Here is a 22,302-nt window from a genome sequence, read left to right as displayed (position 1 = left end):
AATTTTGCACCTCTTTGAGGAATGTTGGGCAGAATGTTAACTGTAAGGTTAACAATGTCACTGTAGAGACAATATAGTAAAAGTGAAATAGCCTTTATAGGGATTGACACTGCATTTTTTAAAAACTTTTTTTTTTTTTAAGAGTAGAAAGAACATCAAGTGCACCTTAGAAAACTCCTGAGGCGTTTGACTTGTGGGACAGCTCCAAAGACAGGGTGCAACAGACAGCCATTACTACTGTGGCCAGAAATCAAAATAGACTTTGTAAAAAACTTTCTTTCTACTCAGGAAAAGTCTGGAATTAAGTCAGTTACCTGCAATGAAGAAGACTGCCATGTGGCAGTCCTGGAAAACAGATTCTTTATGTGGAAAGGCCTGTTTCCAAAGACAGCCCCAGACAGTAGAGTTTTCATAGCGCTGAGAATGTAACCACCAGTTAGTCTTTTGATGGTATATGCATAGGTCAGCCCAGCTGCTTGGTTAGCAGTGAAACAGCTAAGAAACACCGTCACAAAGGACACAACAATACAGGAACTAAAATCCTGCTGCCAGCTAAGAAGTAAGAAGTCCCACGAGGGATACAATGAACAGTGCATTCCGGTAGGTTACTGAAGCTGTTTGGACTGTAAAATCTAGGAGTTCCAGAAAAGGGAACTATAGGGTGGAGCCAAACTTTGGGAAAAGCCTTGGAAGGTCTGGCCTAGAGGAATCACAGGTAGCAAATGGTTTCCAGGTCATACAGAGGTGACCTTGCAAGAGGGAAAGTGAAATGGCCATGACCAAGGAGTGAGGATGGAAATCACCAACCATGAACCACAGCAGGGAGAAACACTTTCCTTTTTTACTTTCTAGACCCTCACCCTGTGAGGCTGGAGGAAGGAAAAGAAATGCAACTTGTCATGTCTGGAGATGGATGACAGAGGGTTGTCTGACAGGCCAAGTCTCCTGATTCTGATTTAAATACAATTATATGCCTTGTGCATGCTAAGCACAGCTCTCCTTCCTATAACTTAAGTCTCTCCACCCCCTACAGACACCAAGCACAAGCAGCAGCTACTGGAGAGGATGCGAGCAGCAGCACCGATGAGGGGATGGAATCTGGATCCACACAAGAGGCTGGCATTTGCAAGCTGTCATTGAGCCCTGTTGTGAAACTGAAGTATGCATCTCACGGAGCAGGTATGGCTCTCAGTGTGCATTTCTGAGAGCATAGCTGAGATATCCTGCCAGCACAATGTTCAGCAGCAGCAGCAGGATGCTCTGGGGTAACTGGAAGTCAGACTGTGAGCACCACAGTATCTCACTGGACTGCCTCCCCTGTCATGTAGCAGATAGTTACACTATTACTGTGTACCCATTTGTTTTCTAATCCCTTTCTCTGGAGATCTTAGCACTTGCTATGACTCTATGCCTGCAACAAGAGCATGGAAAAGTTATGTGTCTCCTTCTTCCCAATCTGGTTTGCCCCTACAAGCTGCCTAAAGTGCTTACGGTTTGGGAAACCCTGGCCCATGGGTATGAAGAAGGAGGAAGCATTAAATACAGCAAGGTTCAGAAGCTTTTATCTCAGGTGACTTGAAATAGAAAGGCAGCAAATCTACCCTAATTTAGCTCTCTCAGTTTGCTACATTTAAGACCCACTGCCACAAGGTTTTTGTGGACATTGTCTATTTATTGGAAATTGCTGAAAACAGTGAGGTAAGATTCCTGAGAAAGAACTGCTTCCTTTTGCTAAGAAGACAGTATAATAATGTTACACGGTGTTTTACACAGTGTCAAGATTTACTGCTTGAATTTCTCTTTCACTTCTGCTTAATCAATAGTGACGTTCATCAAGGACCCCTAGAAATTCATGCTGAGTCCAAACTGCAGCAATGTTAGTCGGATTGATAACACACAGCTTTTGTATGACCCCATGGTCTTCATGTGGAATTTGAGACCACATCAATTTGAGTTCAGCTCCTGGACAGTTCTCATAATATTTTAACAGATGTATTATTTCTGAAAATTTCCTATCTGTCTGTCTGTTTACCCTTATACAAAGATGTGCTTTGATCCCCATGTGAGGTACAGATTGGCAGAGGCAGTAAACAGTCTGACAAGCGTCTTTGCACTTCAAGGAGTTTCCTTAAGGAGTAGGCCATGCCCTCAGCTACTCTAAGTCAGTACCAATCCCCTGCAGACTAGCTGAGCAGCTCTGGAGGAGGAATGGGTTAAACCCTGCTTGAAACTAGTCCCAGGCCCATGATGGTGGTGCTGGCTGTGGACAGGATGGGACAGCTCTGCTGGAGAAGCTGTGTCAGCTTACACCAGCTGGGCATATGGCCCAGGCCTCTCTCTCTTCCCATTTACCAGAAAAACACATCTCAATGTGGAGATAAACCAGAGACCAGAGGGCTTGTGACATGCAGAATACTCTCTCAACATGAGAGTGTATCCTCTCCCTTTACTTTTTGAGGTAAAAAGCTGATAGCTGGGAAGCTTTGTTACTTTGCTACAGGTTCAGCACCCTCCTCTGCTCATCAGTGTCCCTCTGGGAGCAAGGGGAGTTTTCAAAAACTGGGAAGCACACAGAATCCACTGGATTTTTTTGCTTTCATCTCCCTATTCATGCTCCCACTGAAGCTGTCCGGCAGACTGCCTCTGTGCACAGAAGTGGGCAGGGCTACATCTGCTGAGGTGGTCCATCCACTCTGTGCAGACACTGAGAGAGTAACCTCACCATGCACCGCACACTGTTTTGGGGGTCAGAAAGTGAGTTTCATGCTGGTGGCACGATTTGTTCAAGGTCTCAATACTCTCATAATAACATAGCAAATGTGTCTGGAGTTGGAAACAGGAGTGCCTGGTCTAATCCAGTCCAGCAGAGCTCTTGTGCCCCCGGCTCTGAACCACATGAGACTTAACAGACAATCTGACCTGCATCCCTGCTCTGACTGAGAAGCTGATTTTGAGCACCACATTGCAGGTGCAGCAAGATTTTAGCCGTGTAGAAAATGTTCCCTCTTCACTTGATTTCTTTCCTGTGTGTCTTTGTTTTTCTCTTTAACACAAGACATGATCAGTATTTAATTTTTCTCCTTATTATACTCTGCACTGCAGGTCTGGCTTTGCTACCAGTGTTACTATCTGTTACTCTCGGCCAAAAGTTAAGGGATATTTTGCAAAGGGCATTTTTCAAAATACGCTTTTCTGTTTTCCACTCTTCCTCCCTTGAATGTTTTGAAAAGCTCCTGCTCTCCCTTCATAATCCTCTTCTCTGCACCTCAGTGAGCTGGGCTGTTTTTTCTCACAGCAAAGCCCAGACAATGAATACACAGTGGTGAGAATTGGCTGAACAAGAACACTGACTTCAGCTAATGCAGATAGAGTCTGATAAAGTGAAGGTGCTTCTCAGGTGAGGGGAGCAGTGGGTAGAAATATATGTTTGACATAAGCCAGGCAGCTATCTGCATGTTGAGCTAATCATCTGGGTTGCTGCGTGATGATCATTATTTATAAGAACAGCACAATACTGTGAAAAGAGGGTAGTCTGTCATAGTTTGTACATTTCCGTGTGGCCTGCTGAGTGTCAGTCTCTGCTTTCTGGTCTGGCAAAGTGTCCCGCTGCCTAAAGATGGTGCTGACTCACTTGTTTTTTCTCCTCTAAGTAACACAAATGAGAGGTGAAGCTTTTTTCCCCCCACCCACTTCTTTTGACCTCTTTGGCCCTTACTATAGACGGTTTATCCAGTTGTGCTCTGCAAATATGTCTTCATAAACATGTGTGCTTATAAAAGTGCATGCTTTCACTCCATCATGAACAGGTTATTTGCATACTGGGATTTCACCTGCTAAGTGTTTTTCAATGACTTACATCTGGATGAAATGAGCTACAGGGAGATGAATAGTTTATTTTGATATAGCTTAAAAGAGTTCAGTTAATCTTCCTGTAGGGTTTTAAAAGCATTTTTGAATCAATATAGTGATTTAACTATGCAGCTAATCCCCATGTAATTCTTTGTCAGTTCTGAAACGTATAAACTTTCTTTATTTAATACAGAAAAAAATTATATTAGAAATATGGGATAATGGATAAGGTATTTTAGTCTGCAGGAGGTACAAATCAGAAGACAGACTGATTTCCACCAGCTAAATTACTTGCTCCATTGACTATCTCTTTGTAATAGGCTAAGCTGAAGGCTCACAAGCACAAATTGATGAAACTCAGAAAATAACAAGAAAAGGAGAATGCAAAACCTGTCTGGAAGAGAAAAGGTTTAGGAAAAATGATTCTGGTACCTTGAGAAAGATCTAAAGTAGAGACAGTGTCACTACTTTCCAAGCAGTACAAAAGGGGGTGGAGGCAATGATGACAGTGATGAAAGGACACAGGGTTAGAGGAGAAAACTACTGTCAGTGGACCTGCAGACCACACCAGCGTCCTGGTTCCGGCCAGGATAGGCCTAATTTTTTGCAGTAGCTGGGAGGAGGCATGGCTGGGACATGGAGGTTATTCTACACCACCTCACATCATTGCTGGGGCAAAAGAACTCTCTTCTAGGGAGAAGTGGTTCTGACTGGAGGAGAAAATGTGATGACAGGAGTTGTCTGGCTTCGTCTATTATCAGGGGGTTTTTATATCTTTTCTTATACCTTTTGTTACTGATATTGCTGCTGTTACTGTTTGTTTTCTCATCTCATTGCTGTTCTCAGTAAATAGTTCTTATCTCAACGTGGTTTTTTAGTGGTAATACTAAATTGGAGAATACCATTCCTAAACCACAACAAGCAGCCTTCATAGTTTTGTCTCAGCTTTCTCATGTTGCCAATGGGGACTTCACCTCCTCTTAGTGCACTGCAAACAGAGAAAAAGGGTGGGGAACAGGTCTTTCCTTCTTCCTTACTCCCTGCAATGTGGCCATGAAGAATGGGGAGAAAACTGTGAAATGTCTGATAGAAATATTTCAAAGGCATGGGCCAAACAGAGAAGATGTAAACACAAACTCCCTTGTCACCTTTCTCAACAGTAAAGCTCCTCTTAACTTCTGCTCTTCATAACTCTGGCGTCATCATCTAGTTGTCTCCCTTCTTGCAAAGCTACCTCTCTTCACTTTTTTCAGGCTTATCAGCCACTCATTTTATTTTGTTGAAGGACTCGTTTGTCAGTTTACTTCTTAGTATGCATTAGTATGCATTTATTTCAGTTGGAGTGAAATGTCAAAATCTTTAAGTCACTTTTATTTTTTTCTCTTTGTTTCATGACCTCTCACTTTCCAGTGAAAGTTAGCATTTTTTTAAATTTCACATATTTCAACCAATTTGTAGCTAACTTCAATCTCTTGATGATACAAATTCCCAGTAATTATTCTGAATTTAAAATGTCTGGTACTTTGGGATTTGGTTTGTCACTTCCAAAAAAAATGGCTGAGATTGCTCTTCTGGAATTCCCTGAGTTTCCTCACAGGCAGTTTCAGTCATAGGTTGTCATCAGGATCTGGAAGAGGACTGTCCATTGAGATAATGTGGCTGAAATTTAACATTCAGAGAAGCATGTGTGAATTACAAATTCAAGATTGAATTGCCCATTACTGGATCACTGAAACAATTGCTCAGCTGTCAATTTGGAACAAGAATTGTCATCTCCACTAATGGTTTTCATAGGTAGCCATTCCTGTTGCTTATTTCAGTAAAGTGCTTGTGAAGGTGACATTTGGGTTCTGACAGGCATCCCTTTATTTTTCTTGTTTCAAGCTTCACGATCTGACAGCTCATTTTCAGCCATTAACTGGTCCTGGTCTTCCAGTGTGTCCAGATCTTTTATTACCTGAGAAACAGAGTTAGAGGGTGTTGAGGAAAGCCTCAGTTTCGACATGTTTGCTGGAAGCTATTATGTTCATTCCAGACCATTAAGTAAGGCGTGGTAAACCTAAGGAAATAAAATAGTCCTGCACCTGTGTTTCCAGGTGACATACAGTTTTTAGAGTGTCTGAGAAAATAAAACCAAGCCAAACCAAACCATCCTGCTCTAAAATATTGTGATGGCCATTGAGGAAAAAGGTAATTTCTGCACTATACTTCCTGCTCCTCAGTAGGAATAAAGTCACTTCACTTGGTTGCTCCATTTTTAATTGTCAAATAATAAATACATATATGTCTACACTGGCTGTGCTTTAATAAAGTCATTAATTTACAAAGCAATGTCTAAACAGTAAAACTTAATCATTTATGCATATGAATAGCACCAACACATTGAAGCCTTCTCTAACTCACTTCCTAATGAGCCTCCAAAGCTCTTTTCCCAGGTGCATTTTTCCCAGTTACAGTAGCTGTGCAAATCCTGAGCTCATTTGTATTACCTTCCTGAAGGAAGCAATGCACTGAATATATAATCATTTTAATACCTTCTACTATTTTTTCAATTCCAAAGCATATGTTAGGTCAAGTTTTGTGACTATTTTTTGTTTCAGTGTTACTGTTATTGCGATTCTCATTGCAGGAAGCAAAAAAAAAATTCTGCAGTTGGTGGAGGCTTTGCAGCCTTAGTAATTCAGTTGACTATTCCGAAAGATGTGGTTTAGCATTCACAGCAATAAATGAATGGATGACTTACATACTTGTTATGCTTTAGATTAACATATCAAACTTCAAAAGTTTTGTCTTTTAAGCAACAGTTGTTTGATTTGGGACAGCAGGAAAGATTGTCTGGTTTCACCCATTTATTGGTTATGTCTTTCTAACAAAACACATGATGAGATGACTGGTGACCTGGTCTCAGTGAACTGTTCTGCATGCCACACATGCGGTGTCTTTGTGCTTTCTTTTGAATTTGTGTACCATGGACCCAAGGGCATTCTTTTGACATCTGCTGCTAAGTGGAAGTTCAAGTAATTTTTCTGACCTATTTTGAGATTGCTAAACCTCATCATCAACTGAACCTGAAACACCTCACAGTTACAAGTCTTGGCATCATGTTCCTGCTTTTAGAAATCCTTGCAGTAGATTGTAAACATTAGAACACAAGGAGGAAAAGTCATTTAAAGACGAATTTGTTTTGAAAAGGGGTGGATGTGACTGGGATTACTTTAGAAAATGAGGAGGCCAGCACAACAGCACTGCAGCAGTAATGTGGCATCAGCTGCCAAACTGTCAGAGGTGGTGGCCAGAAAAGTCTTGGATGGCTTTGGATGTCCAGGTCTAACTGTTTCTGCACTTTGTACCTGCAAAGGCAGGGGAAATGCTGCTGTTAGACAAAGTGGGAAGACAACCAAAGGAGGGGAAGAAGATGTGGCTATCTTAATAATACTGGCTTTCACTGTAATTGCTACCATTTGACCACTTCGCCTTCATGAGGGAGTACTTTGAATAGCAGAGATATTCGGGAGTGTGAGGTACCATGGGACTCCTCAGTGTCAGACAGGACTTCTATTAAAGTAGGTGTGAGGGTGTAGTGTGGTTTGGTTCAAAATATTCATTACTTGCTTATTTATATATTATGCCATAAGAATTAGGAGAAAACAAAGCAGGCACAACACTTAAAAGAATATAAAGAAGTTTATTAACAGACCTAAAAGAAAGAAAGAAAAAAGTCAGACTAAACCTTCAGAACACTTCTCTGCCCCCCACCTTTCTCCCTTCTCCCACTGACAATGTAAAAAGACAACCCTTGGGATTTTCAGTCAGTTTACCACCTCCATAATAACCTTTTTTCAGTTCACTTAGGGAGAGGAGTCTCTCTTGCTCATGCTATGGAGACATCTCCACAAGAAACAGTTCTCTCATGGCTTCAATGTCACAGCCAGACAGCTACCCAGGATGGTTCTCTGCTCACATGTGAGAGTCCCTTCCCTTGTCTTACAGCTTTCCCCACAACTGCTTTCGAGGGTTCAATTGAGCTGATGGGGTACCATTTTAAGGTTGAGCTGTTCAGAAGCAAAGGTTCTCTTCACCTATCTCTGGGAGCTTCTTCATCTCTAGGAACAGAGGTCTTCTTCTTCCCTGGGAGCAAGGGTCTTCATTACTTTCATCTCTCTCTGTTCAAGCTTCTCATCAAATCACAGCTACTTCATCATTTGCTTATTTCAGCACAGGTACTTTTGCTCACAATTGCAGTTTGAACGCTCCACTCCCCCATGCTTTCATGAAATTACAACAGGTACTCTGATGTGTCATAGTCCATCACCATAGCTTTACAACAGTATTTCAGCTTCTAGGCTTGAAGCATCTCCTCTTTCTCCTCTCTCGGGGTTTTTCTCAGCTCTTCTTTCTTCACTGACTTTGGTGTCTTTATGGCGTTTTCTTCACGTGCCTTCACCTTTCCTTTTCCTCTGACTTGGGAGAGGATTGATGTCTGCAGGCGTCATCTGTTCTGGAGGGAGCTTACAGCCCTACAAGGGTTAATGTCACCCGGCCCCGCAGCTGGAATTCCCTTATCGCTGTTGGTCACCTGCTCTTTGCCGGGCAGCGGCCTGAGGTGAATTTCGGCCGCACTGGAGGGGTGAGGGCCGGCCTGGCCGAGCCGCGCCGCGGGGCCGCCCGCACGGAGCAGGGCCGCGGTGGAGCAGGGCCCCGTGGCTCCGGGGTGGCTGTGTCCCGGCCAGCCCGGCCCGCACTGAGGGGCTGCAGCTGAGATCTCAGCCAAGCCGTGACGCGGGCCCCCAGTTACCTGTCTGAAAGCCAGAAGCAAGAGAGCTTTCCCGGGCTTTGTTCGTTCTTAAATGTGGATCACAGAGGTGTGCCAAGCTTCTCAAGTGGCTTAACAAAGTTGCCAATATTCAAACTGGCCAACTGATTGGTTCTGTCAGGTCTAGAGGAAGCTGTAAGCACCTCTTTGCAAAAGAATCGCTTCCGTGGCTGATGGAGCGAGCCCTCCTTAACTAAAAACCCAAACTATGCTAAACCATGACAGAGGGCTTTTATGTACTTTGAGCAATGAAAACATGGATATGAGATACAGGACCATATCCATAGTTAGGGATTTTTTACAAAGTTCAACTTGTGGTTTCTAGCGATTTTCCATGTTCTTTTAAAGATCCCCTGTGTTCCACAGCCTATACTAGAACAAAACTTCCATGTGAGTGAAGAACATGACACATCTGCTCTGTGTCAGCAGAGATGCACCTAGAGCAGCTTGGGCCTAGCCCTTGGTGCTGTAGATCAGAAGTTTTCTGATGGGATGGCTACTCTTTCACTCCTCTGCACGGACTTTTTCTGTGAAGAGTGCTGACCACCCTGGCTGACCCAATGTTGGGCTGGATTGACTATGAGTTTCAAAGGTCTGAACTCATCTGCAATCTGTTCTTCTTGCAACAGGTTTCCAAATATCAGTGCCTTCTGCTACAGAGTGTGAGGATGCTATTGCCTGTCTCATGTTCCCATCTTTGTGGCTGACACCATGGCCCCTTCTCTATGTCCTATGGCTAACTTATGCACATATTCACTGTTGTGCTTTGTGGAGTTTTTCAGGTACTTCTCACCCATTCAGGGATCTCAGCTTCTCCTTCCTCCTACCTGGAACTCCCCTTACATGTCTGTGTTTATCCACAGGCCTTTGCCCTGTCCAGCAGACAGCAGTGCAGCACTTCCATGTAAATTATATTACCTAGCCAGCTGAGATACAAGTGCCTCTGCATCAGCAAAGCTGTGGATGAAGTCTCTGTTTCTGCTAAAACCAGGGTAGTTTATGTTTCCAGATATCCACACAGTCCATTATGAAGATTTTTACCTCTTTAGTGCTAGATTTTTCTTCCCTATTTAATAGCTGTCACCCAGAACAGTTAGTTAGCTTAGTCCTGCAAATTTGCTACAGATGTGTTTTAAATCTCACTACAGATTCATGGGAAATTTGTGTTCCTGTATCTGTTTTGGCATGGAAATACCTGATCTTCACTTTGTGAGAAACTCTCAGCAAAAGGGACTATAGTCAGCCACAGATGACTGGGACAGGACAGAGGAGAAACTTCGCTCTGGGTGTTCCAGGTCTGTGGGAAGCAGCCTGAAGATCCTCGCATTGCTAGAGCCTGTGCTGTTTTACTGCTAATGAATAAAGACTTTTATCCCTGGAGTTTGCAATTTTTCCCTTGAGACAGTATCAGCAAGTGGGATTTCAAAAGCACAGGAAATTGCTTTACCCTCCTGCCACTGAAATCACTGAGTGTTTTACCCTTGGGATCAGTAGGAGGAGAATTAGGCCCATACTGAGCTCTTCTGAAAATCCCATTCTTTAATGAAAAGAAAAATGGGATGTTGATGGCTGTGTTCTAAAACCTCTTCATGAAGATGGAATTTTAAAAGCATGGACGGGTGGTGCAATTGCCTGTGACCTGCCATTTCATCCCCAGATGTTAGTTTTTCCTTTGTGAATGATACTTTTAATTGCTTCTGAGATACCATGCCTCATATAGTGAACATTAATGTGACAGAGCTGAGACTATGGAAAAACTGGTAATCTATAGTAACAGAATTTGGCTATTCTGAAGCTGTCTTTGTGTTGCAGCATGATAACAGAGAAAAAATAGGCCTATGTTGTGATTAACACTGAGACAGACTAATTGCCCTTTTTTTTTCTCTGTGAATACAGTGGTTAAGTGAGCAGTAGTAGCTCCCATAACAACAGAAAATAATTTTGAAAGAGCATATGTTTCCTCTTAAAATATTCTCAAATGAAGCACATGTTTACATTAATTGAGAAAACACCTGTCTAGGTGAAACTGTTTGGCTTAATTTATGTAGAAATATAGGCTAAGCCATCACACAAGTTAAAAAATTGATGTCCTATTCTTCTGTTATGAAATGGAACAAAATGAATGGCATCCACCCTTTGAGAACACACTACTCAAGACAGTCAGGCGTAATACAGCCCCCACACCCTGAAGGTTTGCTGACAGTATCTGCAGAGTGAAAGATACAAAGTCCCATGTTTATACCAGTTCATGGGTGTTTTGGGAACCTTCATGCTGAGTTGGAATTTTGCTCTTTTCCCCCTACCTCAGTGGACTTCTGCTCAGCAGTGTGGCCACTTACAGTTTTGTTCAGACTGCCTCTCCCTTCTTCCCTCATCTGCTTTGTTCTCAGTACTGCACACTTTCTTCTGCAGACTGCTCTGAGGGTCAGATTTTTGTAATGCATGACTTATGCACCAAGGCTGCATCTGGCACATGTGTAACACCTTCAGTTGTTGTTTGATCACCATTTTCATTTCCAGCTAAAAAGCAATGAGAAGGAAGTTCCATCTCAGTGAAGGTAACCAAGAACTTCCTGGTATCTATGCAATTGCATTCACTCTCAGTGAACAGAGGAAAGAGTTAAGAAAATCCTGTGTCTGACTTCTGATTCTTTTTCAGACAGGTGAGCAGCTGCCCTGGGGAAAGGTTCATTAATGCTGGTAATGTTGAAACAAGACTCCACGTCTTAAATACTCATCTCTGGCCCATCTCTGGCTGATCCTGGACTCTATTTTGTGGAAGATGGCATGTGAATCATCTTTGCATTCCAGCTGTGTTTTGAATGCCTTATGGGTCGAGGCCAGCTCATTAATTTTTCCTGCATGTTCCATCTTACTCTTAGACTGAGCTGTCATGTGTCCCTCTCTGCATGAAGACAACCAACTAAATCCCCACTGCACAGATATACAAATGCATGAGAGCTGTACAGTGTGGTTAAGATTCAGTGAAAAAAAAAAAGCATATAGTAACTTGCATAAACTATAACAATTGCTTCCTTTTTGTAATTTGTTACTCCCCCTCAGTCTATGCCCTAGATCACTGGGGCACACAGGTAGCAACAGGGGCTGAGTGTGAAAGGGTCATGTAAGAAAAGGCTACACTGTCCACTACAAGAGCCAAGAGCTCTGCTGAACTTTTTTTTTTTTTGGCAATATCATTTTGCCAATTAACTTCCTGCACTGTTCTTGGTTTGTACAACTTAACTCTCTTTAACTGCTGTGCCACTGCAAGCCAACATCAAAACAAAGAAACATTTTAACACTGTTTTTAAATGTCTGGTCAGGGTGGTCTCTGCTGACCTCAAGGTGACGGACAATCCACCTTATTTGTAAACTCTGATGTACCAACCACTGAGAAGCCCAAAGGCTTCTTCCTGGGCTGAATAAGATAAATACAGGCAGGAAGTAAAGTCTGCGGCCATTTGTTTCTACACTCACATAGTATTGCAAAAACTTCGACCTCTGGGAAGAGATCACTGTGGTGCTGAGTTTTGACCGACACGAGATTAACTTGTGAAGAAGGAGAGCTCAGGCCTCCCTTGGCCTTCACAGTTCCCTTCCCTTCTCGTCCCTTTCCTTCTCTTCCCGACCCGGCCCGGCCGTGACGCGTCTGCCGTCTGGGGAAGGGAGCACCAAGTGCCACAAGTAGCACACTCAGCGGAGCTGTGGTTTTCATTCCCAGCACTCGAGGGCAGTGTTGGTTTACTTCTGCAACAGCCGCGGTCCCACACGGTTGTTAGCCCGTCTCTCCCAACCCCACCGGCAAAAGCTCAGCCTCCCCTAGTACGTGCAGATTTTGGCCTGTTCCAGGTAAAGAAGTCCCATTGCTGTGTTACTCGAGTCTGCCTCTTCGATCTTGTCTTCGACCCTTGTGGGGATAAATGTGCTGGTTGCACCAAGAGGAACAAAAACTTCTCTATGTGCGGTGGGGTGTCTTTGAGGACTTTAAATGTTGGCAGGTTTGAAGCATTTAGATCTGCATACAACAAAGGCTTTATTACGGAGGTCACCTGTGCGGATGTAACAGGAGATTTTGAAAATACTGAAGTTTGTGTTAAAGAGAACAAACAGGAGCAATTACTACACGTTTGGACAACTTAACCCAATCTAAACAGTCTTACCACATTTCCCTGGCTACCATATAATAAGGTAGACTATGTGCACGAGAAAATGACAGCCTTGAAATCTTACAGGCCCTTGAAAAGACACTCAGGACCTATGGGCACCGTGAATGCCTTCAAGAGCACATTGTGTTTTGCCTTAAACTTACCTCAGCACCTTTAACTGCTACAGACTCCCAACCATAGGAAGTGCTTGCTGCCCTCATTTCTTCTGGACGGCCACTCTACAATCCTTCAGTCTGGCACGAGACATACATAGGCACAACTGGTCAGCTTTCTCCAGTTGGTACTGCACCATTTCGTGGGGTCTGAAAAAAAAATGAGATACCAAATCTGCTCTCAACTGTCAGAAGGTCAATGGAGATACTGAATCACCCAGTTTTTTGGCTGAAATATGAACAGTCTCCAGGCAGATGTGTGCTATCTGACTTTCCCCTCATATCCATACCTTAGTCACTTTCTCTGTGCTTGGATATTTGCTTCTATTCATGCATAGATGCAGGTGGTGATCTTAGCACTAAGTGACAAAAACCATTCTCTGGAACATGTTTGCTGGGCACCAGGGACCACACAATTATTTTGGCCTTTTTTACTTTTCATGAGCCTTGATTTCAGTTTGAAACCATCCATGTGGCCTTACGACATACACCATATTACTTAGTTTTATTCTTGCAGATGGAACAAAATCTTTCTAACAGTCAAGGAGGCCAACAACTAAAGTGGTATCTGGTGTATTTATTGATGACTTACCAGCAGGAACCACAGGACCAGACATATGCATCTCTGTTACAGCTAAACTGGGCTGAGTGGTCTAACAGATGACACATCAGTCAGATGTTCATATGAACAGCAACATCTAACAAGTTAGCACTATTAACAACACTTCACACTGCACTCCTTCCTGAAGCTGTTTAAAAATATATGTAAAACTCATAAAATTAAAGTGGAACTGGAGGTCAAAATAAAAATTATAAGGTCAAGCGGGACTTGCTGTGTTTTAAATCTTGAAGGCTGATTTCCAGCCTTCCTAAAAGCTTGGGACTTTTCAACAGTGGGAAAACAGTTAGATGTGACTTACTTTAAGTACAAGTAGAAGCTCTGATATTTTTTTCAGGCAAAGACTAAACTTGGGGTTTTTTTTTAAATAAATCAAATCCTCAGTCTTGACCATTTCTAAAACCAGATATGGACAATACCATCTATTAGTCATGGGGTTTGGAAGTGTGTTACCATAGTGGCACCAGTAAAACTGAACCATGAATCCAAAATACAGTGTTTTTTCACTACTATACAGGAGGAAACATAAGTATTTTGTTCTTCAAAAGAAATCAGGGGGCTCTACTGTTTTGAACTTCTCAGAAGATTTTGGTTCAGACCTTGTGTATATTACAGCCAATAGATTGACTCCTCATGACTCCAGAGGGTAGGGACAGGGGATGATTTTGTTGTCCTACTTATCAAAGGCGTTTGATTTGTCCTCAGCTGTGGGATTTGCACACAGTTTGGACTTGTTGACACTTTTGAAGGAGCAGGGAGCTGAAGCTGCTTTGCCTGGTGCCTGGCTCAGTGAATAAGCCTTCCTCTGGCTGTTCATCACTTCATGCAGTCCACTTTGTGCAATGATATCAGTCCTCCTTTAAGGCACAAAGACTTTTTGCACAAGTTCATGAGACTTTTTCTGATAGTATGACATTGCTTTTCAGACATTGGAATTGATTTTTACCAGCACTAAGCTACTCCATGGGATCAAATGAGTAGCAATCTCCACCTAATCTCACAGCACTCAGAATGTGTCCGTACTGAGCGTTTTCTTTCTTCCTCATCTTGGAGGAGCCTTGTCATGGGCTCTCTGTCTTCCAAGAGTCTTGGGAAGATGTGGCAGTTTCAATCCCACTGAAGTCAGATGTACCTGTGTGTAAGGGGTAGGGCAGGGGGAAGGAGTAGCCTGAGTGACCTTCAGGGGACTTCAGGTCATGCTGCAGCACAGAAAAACTTGTCCGGTATCAGCCCTGATGATGTATAACCTGGAGGTTAAGGCCTGTTAGGAGACATGGCTCAGTAGACAATACCATGGAAACAGAAAAGCTTATCAGCCCTCATGCTTTTATGTCATACATGTCACTACCCTCAGTAATTCTGCTCAGTGTATTGTCCACCAATAAAGTAATTTCCAGGCAACTTGTAGGAGTACTATATATATACTATCATACAAGCAACAGGTGAAGCACTCTCCAGAAAAGTACATACAACTGTCAACATTTGGAAAAGCTGAATTTTTCTGCAGCAGTTTTGTTGGAAGTATCTATCAAGGAATGCTTGGCTTACCTCACGCAACAAAATGAAGTCTCAGAGAAAGCATCTTTCACAGTAAACATGCTGGGAAATATGCAGAGGAGAAAGTGCTGTTCAACCCAAAGGACATACCACCAGCAAAAATGGTGTACGCTATCCTAGGATAAGAAAAGGGCAACAGTGGAAAGTCTTCTGGTCTTGGATGAAAGAACACAGTGGCAGGTGGGCGGATGAGACGTTTCTGCACTGTTAAGAAGGGACTTGATCCCTCACTGAACAAGCATGCCACATGTTAGTCGGCAAAACAAGATGCTGGAGACGTCCTGCTAATCTCCTTTCCAGCGCTGACCAAGTGATTCAGCACATGGAATGTCCTTGTTGTGCGCAAGAATAGCAACTGGAGCACTGAAAGCAACGAAACCTAAGGCTTGTCCAGTAGGAGTAGCTTGAAGACACTGCTGCAGTCCATACTTCCATATTTGTGGGAAGTCCATATTCCATAGTTGTGCAAGTTTCCTGATGCAAATGTTATTTCATACATCAGAAAAATATGAGGCAGTGCTCAAGGGGCTTAGCAGCACTATGTGAAATGTGGGGTTTTTTTTTGGTGGAAATGGTTTTGTTACAATGAAAACTGGATGGCAGTCCCAGTGCAGTGATAAACTGTCAAATCTGTGGTGTCACTCAGCCTAACTGGCAAAGACTGGTAAGGATCACAGAATCATACTGGGGTGCTTATCAGACAGCTGCTCCAGCTGTGTCCTGCAGACATGCACACCACTCCTTCCCTCCACCTCTGCTCATGTGACTTAGAGCAGCTGATTAGGTGAGGGGCCGGCCCACGAGTTAATGCAGTCTATCAAATACATCACAAGTCACACCTCCACAACTACATCTATGTATCAGATACATCAGAAGATTCACACACGTCATAATTCAGGTCTTTTAGGCTGCATACATCAATTTCACTCTCAAGGTTAAGGATGCATGTCTGGCCAACACATAAGTGGCCAACACTTAAATCCTGTCCTGTGCACTTCTGGAGTTTCCACTCTGCCTGAGAATGTTTTGGTCCATTTCTTCTTCATTTATTAAGTCAATTTATCATTGCATACTGAGATGCAAGATATGCCTGAGGAAGTCTATGGACTGCTTCCATGGAAATGCCAACATTCTTCATGTTAGTTGATGTGATTTCTTGTCTTTCTAAATGGTGATGGCTGTGTCACACAGCACATAGTGATAATACTCTGGAAATGAGAAAGCTACCATTGAGGACAAACAAGAAGTCCAGAGCCATCTGTCTTTCTGCTTTTTCCCTACTCTTGGTAGCACATGCATTAGAAAACCATCTCTAATACACCATAGGGTAAGATCTTTAGGTAAGTCACCACAGCACTGCTGCAATCAGTTTGTAAAAGTTTTCTTCTGAGTATCTATCCATTCTAGGCAATTTGTCCCAAGTTGAACAGGGCTGGCCTGTAAATTCATAAAACTGCAGAGAGTTTTTGGACTACTGAAGATTTCCTTGGACATCTGCTTCCATATATTCTGAATTCCTGCTGGTAACACTGATTAAGGATACCTGCTTGCCCTTTCATCTTAGATTTTACCTTAGATTATATTTGAATAGCCTTCAACAGATCTGTCTGCTTTAGCTGAAAATTCTACTTCATCAGAACTAAGCAATTCTAACAAAGTTCATTGGGGGAGAAAGGGAAGGCAAAAGAGATACATAAATTAAAAAAGAAAAAAAAAGTTGGATACATGATCTAGTGAAATGTTTCAATGGGAAATCCACATCCTCTAAAATGAATTTTCATGCATCAAAATTAATTAGGCATGTTGGTATAAGACTGGCTCTTCCAGAAACAGGCAATAAAGAAACTTATTTCCTGGAGTCTAACTGGGAAACATAACCAGTTACTTTCACCTGCAAGTAAATAAGCAGTCTGAACCCAGTTCAACATAACACAGGGAAAACTTAGCATTAGTAGGAACTCGAGTGTTATCAGGTAACAGTGGTCAGAGTACCAGCTTTACACCTCTAGTCTTAAGGAAGAAAAAGAGCTGCAAATATATTTTCTCTGTGTTGAGCCGTGAAAAAAGGTCACTTGATTTTGTTTGTCATAGCAGGCCTCAGTATTTACCTGATTTCATTCCCACCTTGCTTAAACAAAAGCACATGCTTTTCTGGGCCTTCCTAATGACTGTGATATCTGTTCTCTATTGAAGCTGCACCACAGTTCTGGTTCAAATTTATCTCAATTCAGCTTGCAGATTCTGCCCAAGAGACCTCTCTGTCTATGCCACTGCCAGCTCAGAGACCCTGCTACGATCAAATTTCCCATGGATGCATTTTGAGCCTGTTGATCAATCTCTCCCCCCCTTTATGCCCCCGGAGTCTCTTATGTTAATGCTTCAATTTCTAATTGTTCTGAGATTTCTTGCTAGAAGTCTCTGCAGCTGAATGGCATTCACCTGGAAACGGTGCTTCCTGAATTTGTTCCTGTACTCTTTTCACTTGTACCCTTTTGCACTTCTTAAAGAGACACTGCGGGTTCTTTTTGAACAAGACTGGAAGAGCAATATGAATATTATAATTGTTTCCTTGGGGAAGACTGCCTCTGGAAATCAAGATCACTTTTTTTTTGCTATACTGTTAATAATTAATATATTTTGGGGGGTGGGGAGGAACACCTTTGGGAAATCTTATTTTATCTGCCACTTCACCAGATGGGAAATTATCTTCCCCTCACGGTAGATATACACAAGTATTTCTTCTGCACTTAATCCCCCCTATAAATGCAGATAAAGTAATAACCCTAAGCTGCAACTTCACTACAACGCTGGACCACTGTCATTGAGGTTGGTAAAAACATCTGACTTGTAGTCATGTCTCCTGAGTAAAAATCATGCCTGTAACTTTAATGGCAGTGCTTTCTCTTGGGACAGAAGTTGGAATAAATTCCAGAAGTCCACAATTCCTGCTTGCTGAATGACATTGGCTGAGTCTGTGCCTCAAACTTGTAAGCACACTGCTCAGCTTTGAGGACAATATGGTTTTCACATGCCAGTCTTTTTCATGCAGCAGATAACTTTTCTAGGGCATCCATAACCTTTCAACTTTGTTGACATGACTGATAACTACAGAGAGTCACAGAGAAGTTGTGGATGTCCCATCCCTGTCAGAATTCCCTGTCAGAGGACAGAGTGGATGGGGCTTTGAGCAACCTGGTCTAGCGGAGGGTGTGCCTGCCCATGGTGGGGGAGATTGAAACAAGATGATCTTTAAGGTCCCTACCAAGCCAAGCCATTCTATGATTCTGTGAAAATTCAGTCTCTGTACCACAAATGTGGTGAGCTGTCCCAGTTATTTGGAACTCTATTCTTTCCTGCTTCAAGGCCATGCCTCCCATACCTAGCCCTTGTGACAAGCTGCCTTCATAGATAACCCTTTTTTCAGTCACTAGTTTCATGCACAAAATGGTTGTTTTGCAGAATAATTCCCAACTTTAGAGCCCTTGTACATCTTCTCATACTTCTGTTTGTGTCAGGCCCTCTCAGTGCATTGCTGACACCAACAGAAGCATAGACACAGAAGTTGTATTCAGCCACTTTGCTGTGGTGCCCAGTGACAGGACTGAGACAGCACTGAAACATGGGAGGTTCCTTCTGAACATCAGGAAACCCTTTTCCACTGTGAGGGTGACCAAGCACTGGCACAGGTTGCTCAGATAGGTGGTGGAGTTTTCCTCCTTGCAGGTATTCATAAGCTGTCTAGGCATTGTCCTGGGCAAGTGGCTCTTTGGTGGTCATGCTAGAGCAGTGGGGCTGGACCAGGTGCTCTCCTTCCAGTTTCAGCCAGACTGTGATTCTGGATGATTTATTGTCACTGAAATCAGCGTTTCTCTTCTGTAAATACTTAACTTTAGATAACTATGTTATGGAAAAGTTCTGCCTGATAGTTTCAGACTGCTGTATTATGAGCACATCACACATGTAACACACACACATACACACACACATATATGTATATATGTATTGCTTTGAAGTACATGCTGAATTCATACCAAGTAGGGGACAGCACAGAAGCCACTCCAGGTATTTCATGCTATAAATATATTAATATTAATGAAGCAATACTTCTGTCCTTAAAATAGATGGAAAACAACCCCTAGCCATTGCCAAAGTCTCTCAAAAGTTATCTTTAGCAAAAAGTTACAGTTTTCTAGTGTTAAATATTTATAGGCATATAGGAATACCAGTGCTGCCCGTCATCAAGATGGCTTTGAAATAAGTTATTTGAGATGGCAAATCTGTATGACAGGACTCAGGAAAATGAAATAAATAAATGAGGTGAAGCAAATTTAAAAGTGTAGAAAGAATTTACTGCAGCGTGTAACGGAGCTGTCAGGCAGACTAGATCCCTCACTTGCTGTTACTGCTGCTTCACTGCACTTTCATATGACAAGGCTCTTCTTTTTCTAAGGAGACTGACTGCTATGTCCTGACTGCATTGGATTCTGTAACAAACATCCTTCCCCAAATGCAAAAACCAGCTGGGTAGTGTCAGGAAAAGTCTTGAGTCTCAGTTAACTTGAGAGACTTGTCAGAAATGAATGCAACTGTTTAAATGATCCTGTCAATATATGCAGTCTTTTTTACCACAACAAGAAGATGGAGTAGGCTCCTGGTGCAAATAGGAAGTTGAGCTCTTATTTCATAAACAAGGGTCTTCAGGGTTTGGTGAGATGTTGAGCTTTTTTAGCTGTCTAGGGCTGTTGGAATGGCTCGACCATGATGCACAGAACATGAGCAGTCAGTAACCAAATATCACCATTTCTCCTTGCAGCCATTTGGGACTAAGCTACAGACTCCAGGACCATAGGGCATGGGAAAAGCAGAGATTCAGGCCAGACAGCAGCTGCTGTAAATGCAATCAGTAAACTGTTGGGCTAGTAACCAAAGGAAAGAGACACAGTGGGCAGCCATTCACAGTGCACAGACTTTGCTCGTTCTGCAGGATCTGAGGACTGTGCTACTATGCCTTCTGAAGCTTCATCTGTCAGGATTAAGTATATGGAAGCAAAGTGTACTCTTTTAACAATGCCATTTTTCACTGTTGACAGATCTTGTCACAGAATGGACTTCCTTGTACTGTAAAGCAGTTGGATACAATGGAGCTAGGCATAGTGTAAATGCCAAGACAGATTACAGCAAAACAGACAATTTAGAAAGGGCTGGACCTTGGCCAGGCAATGCATAGCTGTGATAGGAAGCAGTGGGGAACACCCACAGCTCCTGACTCTTTTCACACCCATCAGTGCCCAAAGGTAGGGTGCAGACAGCTGAGTGCACCCCTCCCCAGTGGAATTGCTGTGCTTTGCCTTTGTAGTGGTCTTCCACACCAGTACGCCTGCCCTGCTCCCCGGGGGCAATGCTGCATGGAGCTTGGTTCAGTTTTTCCCCCCCAGTTCAGCATGGAGCCAAGCACTCAGCCTTGTCTCTGCAGAAACTGCCTGACAGTTGACGCAGGGAGCAAGGCAGCAGTTGAACTTTTCACTCCATTAAGTATTCACACTTTCTTCTCCTGTCTTGCTGTTGTTGTTTCTAAACATGACAAACAATAATCAGAAAACAAAAGCATCTACATTCTCTCCACTGGCAAAGTAGCACATTCACAACCAACATCAAAGGTGGGTTTAGCGATCATTAGTGCAATACTGCACTTCAACATGATCAAAGCAATCAATGCCCAAACACAATAAAGAAGATGGAGCTCTGATTCAGCTCTTCCATAAAAGGCAATGATAAAGCGATCTGGGGAGAGGGTGAAAGCACAGTAAGTATATGAGGGCATGCGGCTGAGATATTCTTTTATATCAAAACAATTTCTCATTTCATATCTAATTATACCTGTGAGCTGTTCAGCCTAAGATTTCTGTCATCTCTGGCTTTCAATTGACATTGCAAATTGTGGAACAGAAAAAACTGCCATAAAGTGTGTCTCAGCTGAAATTCCTCCTGAAGTGTGTCACTGCAGATGGATAACTCTTTGAGAGCTGGGATACTTGTGCTGGCCTTACTGATGCTGCCAACCAGCCTCATTCACGTTTGGGTGAGGGACTCTTTAGTTACCACCTAGTCAATGAAAATAGCCCTTTTGCTTTACTGTTTGAATCCCAGAATCATAGAGTGGTCTAGGTTGGAAGGGACCTTAAAGATTGAGTAGTTCCAACCCCCCTGCCATGGTCAGCGGCGCCTTTCAATATACCACGTTGCTCAGAGCCTCATCCAAACTGGCCCTACACACTTCCAGGGACAGGACATCCACAACTTCTCTGGGCAACCTGTTCCAGTGTCTCACCACTCTCACGGGAAAGAATTTCTTCCTAATATCTATCCTAATCTAAACCTACTCTCTCTCAGTTTGAAGACATTCCCCTCTGTCCTTCACTACATGTCCTTTTAAAGAGTCCCCCTCCATCTTTCTTGTAGGCTGCCTTCACATACTGGAAGGCTTTAACTAGATCACCCCAAAGCATTCATTTTTCCATTCCATTCTCTCAGCCTTTCCTTAGAGGAGAAGTGATCCATCCCTCTAATCAACCTGGTGGCCTCCTGATGTCCTTCCTGTGCTGGGACCCCAGAGCTGGATGCCGTGTTCCAGGTGGGGTCTCACCAGAGCAGAGCAGAGGGGCAGAATCCCCTCCCTCCCCTGCTGCCCACGCTGCTTTGGATGCAGCCCAGGACACATTTGGCTCTCTGGGCTGTGAGTGCCCATGGCTGGGTCATGTCCATCCTCTCATCCCCCAGCACCCCCAAGGCCTTCTCACAGGGCTGCTCGCAATCCCTTCATTCCCCAGCCTGTGCTGATAACAGGGGCTGCCCTGAACCAAGGGTAGTTTCAAAGTTTGAAGGTTCAAAGTAGAAACCTCTAAGTGCAAGGACAATGGACTTTGTGACGTTGGGTATCCATAGCCAGGGTAACAAATGCGATTGAAGGCAAAAGTGTAGAGGTGACATTAATCAAGCCCCTGTAATGGACTGATCTTTTTGTCTCTTGGACTTGTGAAGCTCAGACCACAAAAGTGCATCTTGAAAATCCCATAGGAAGCCCTCATCTTCTGCCTGACTGGGTGCAACTCTGAAATTTTGAACTCAGCTTTGTCTTAAAACCATTGA

The sequence above is a fragment of the Corvus moneduloides genome, chromosome Z (assembly GCF_009650955.1).
Source record: "Corvus moneduloides isolate bCorMon1 chromosome Z, bCorMon1.pri, whole genome shotgun sequence".
Classification (NCBI taxonomy): Eukaryota; Metazoa; Chordata; class Aves; order Passeriformes; family Corvidae; genus Corvus; species Corvus moneduloides.
This window is presented reverse-complemented; position numbering follows the sequence as displayed.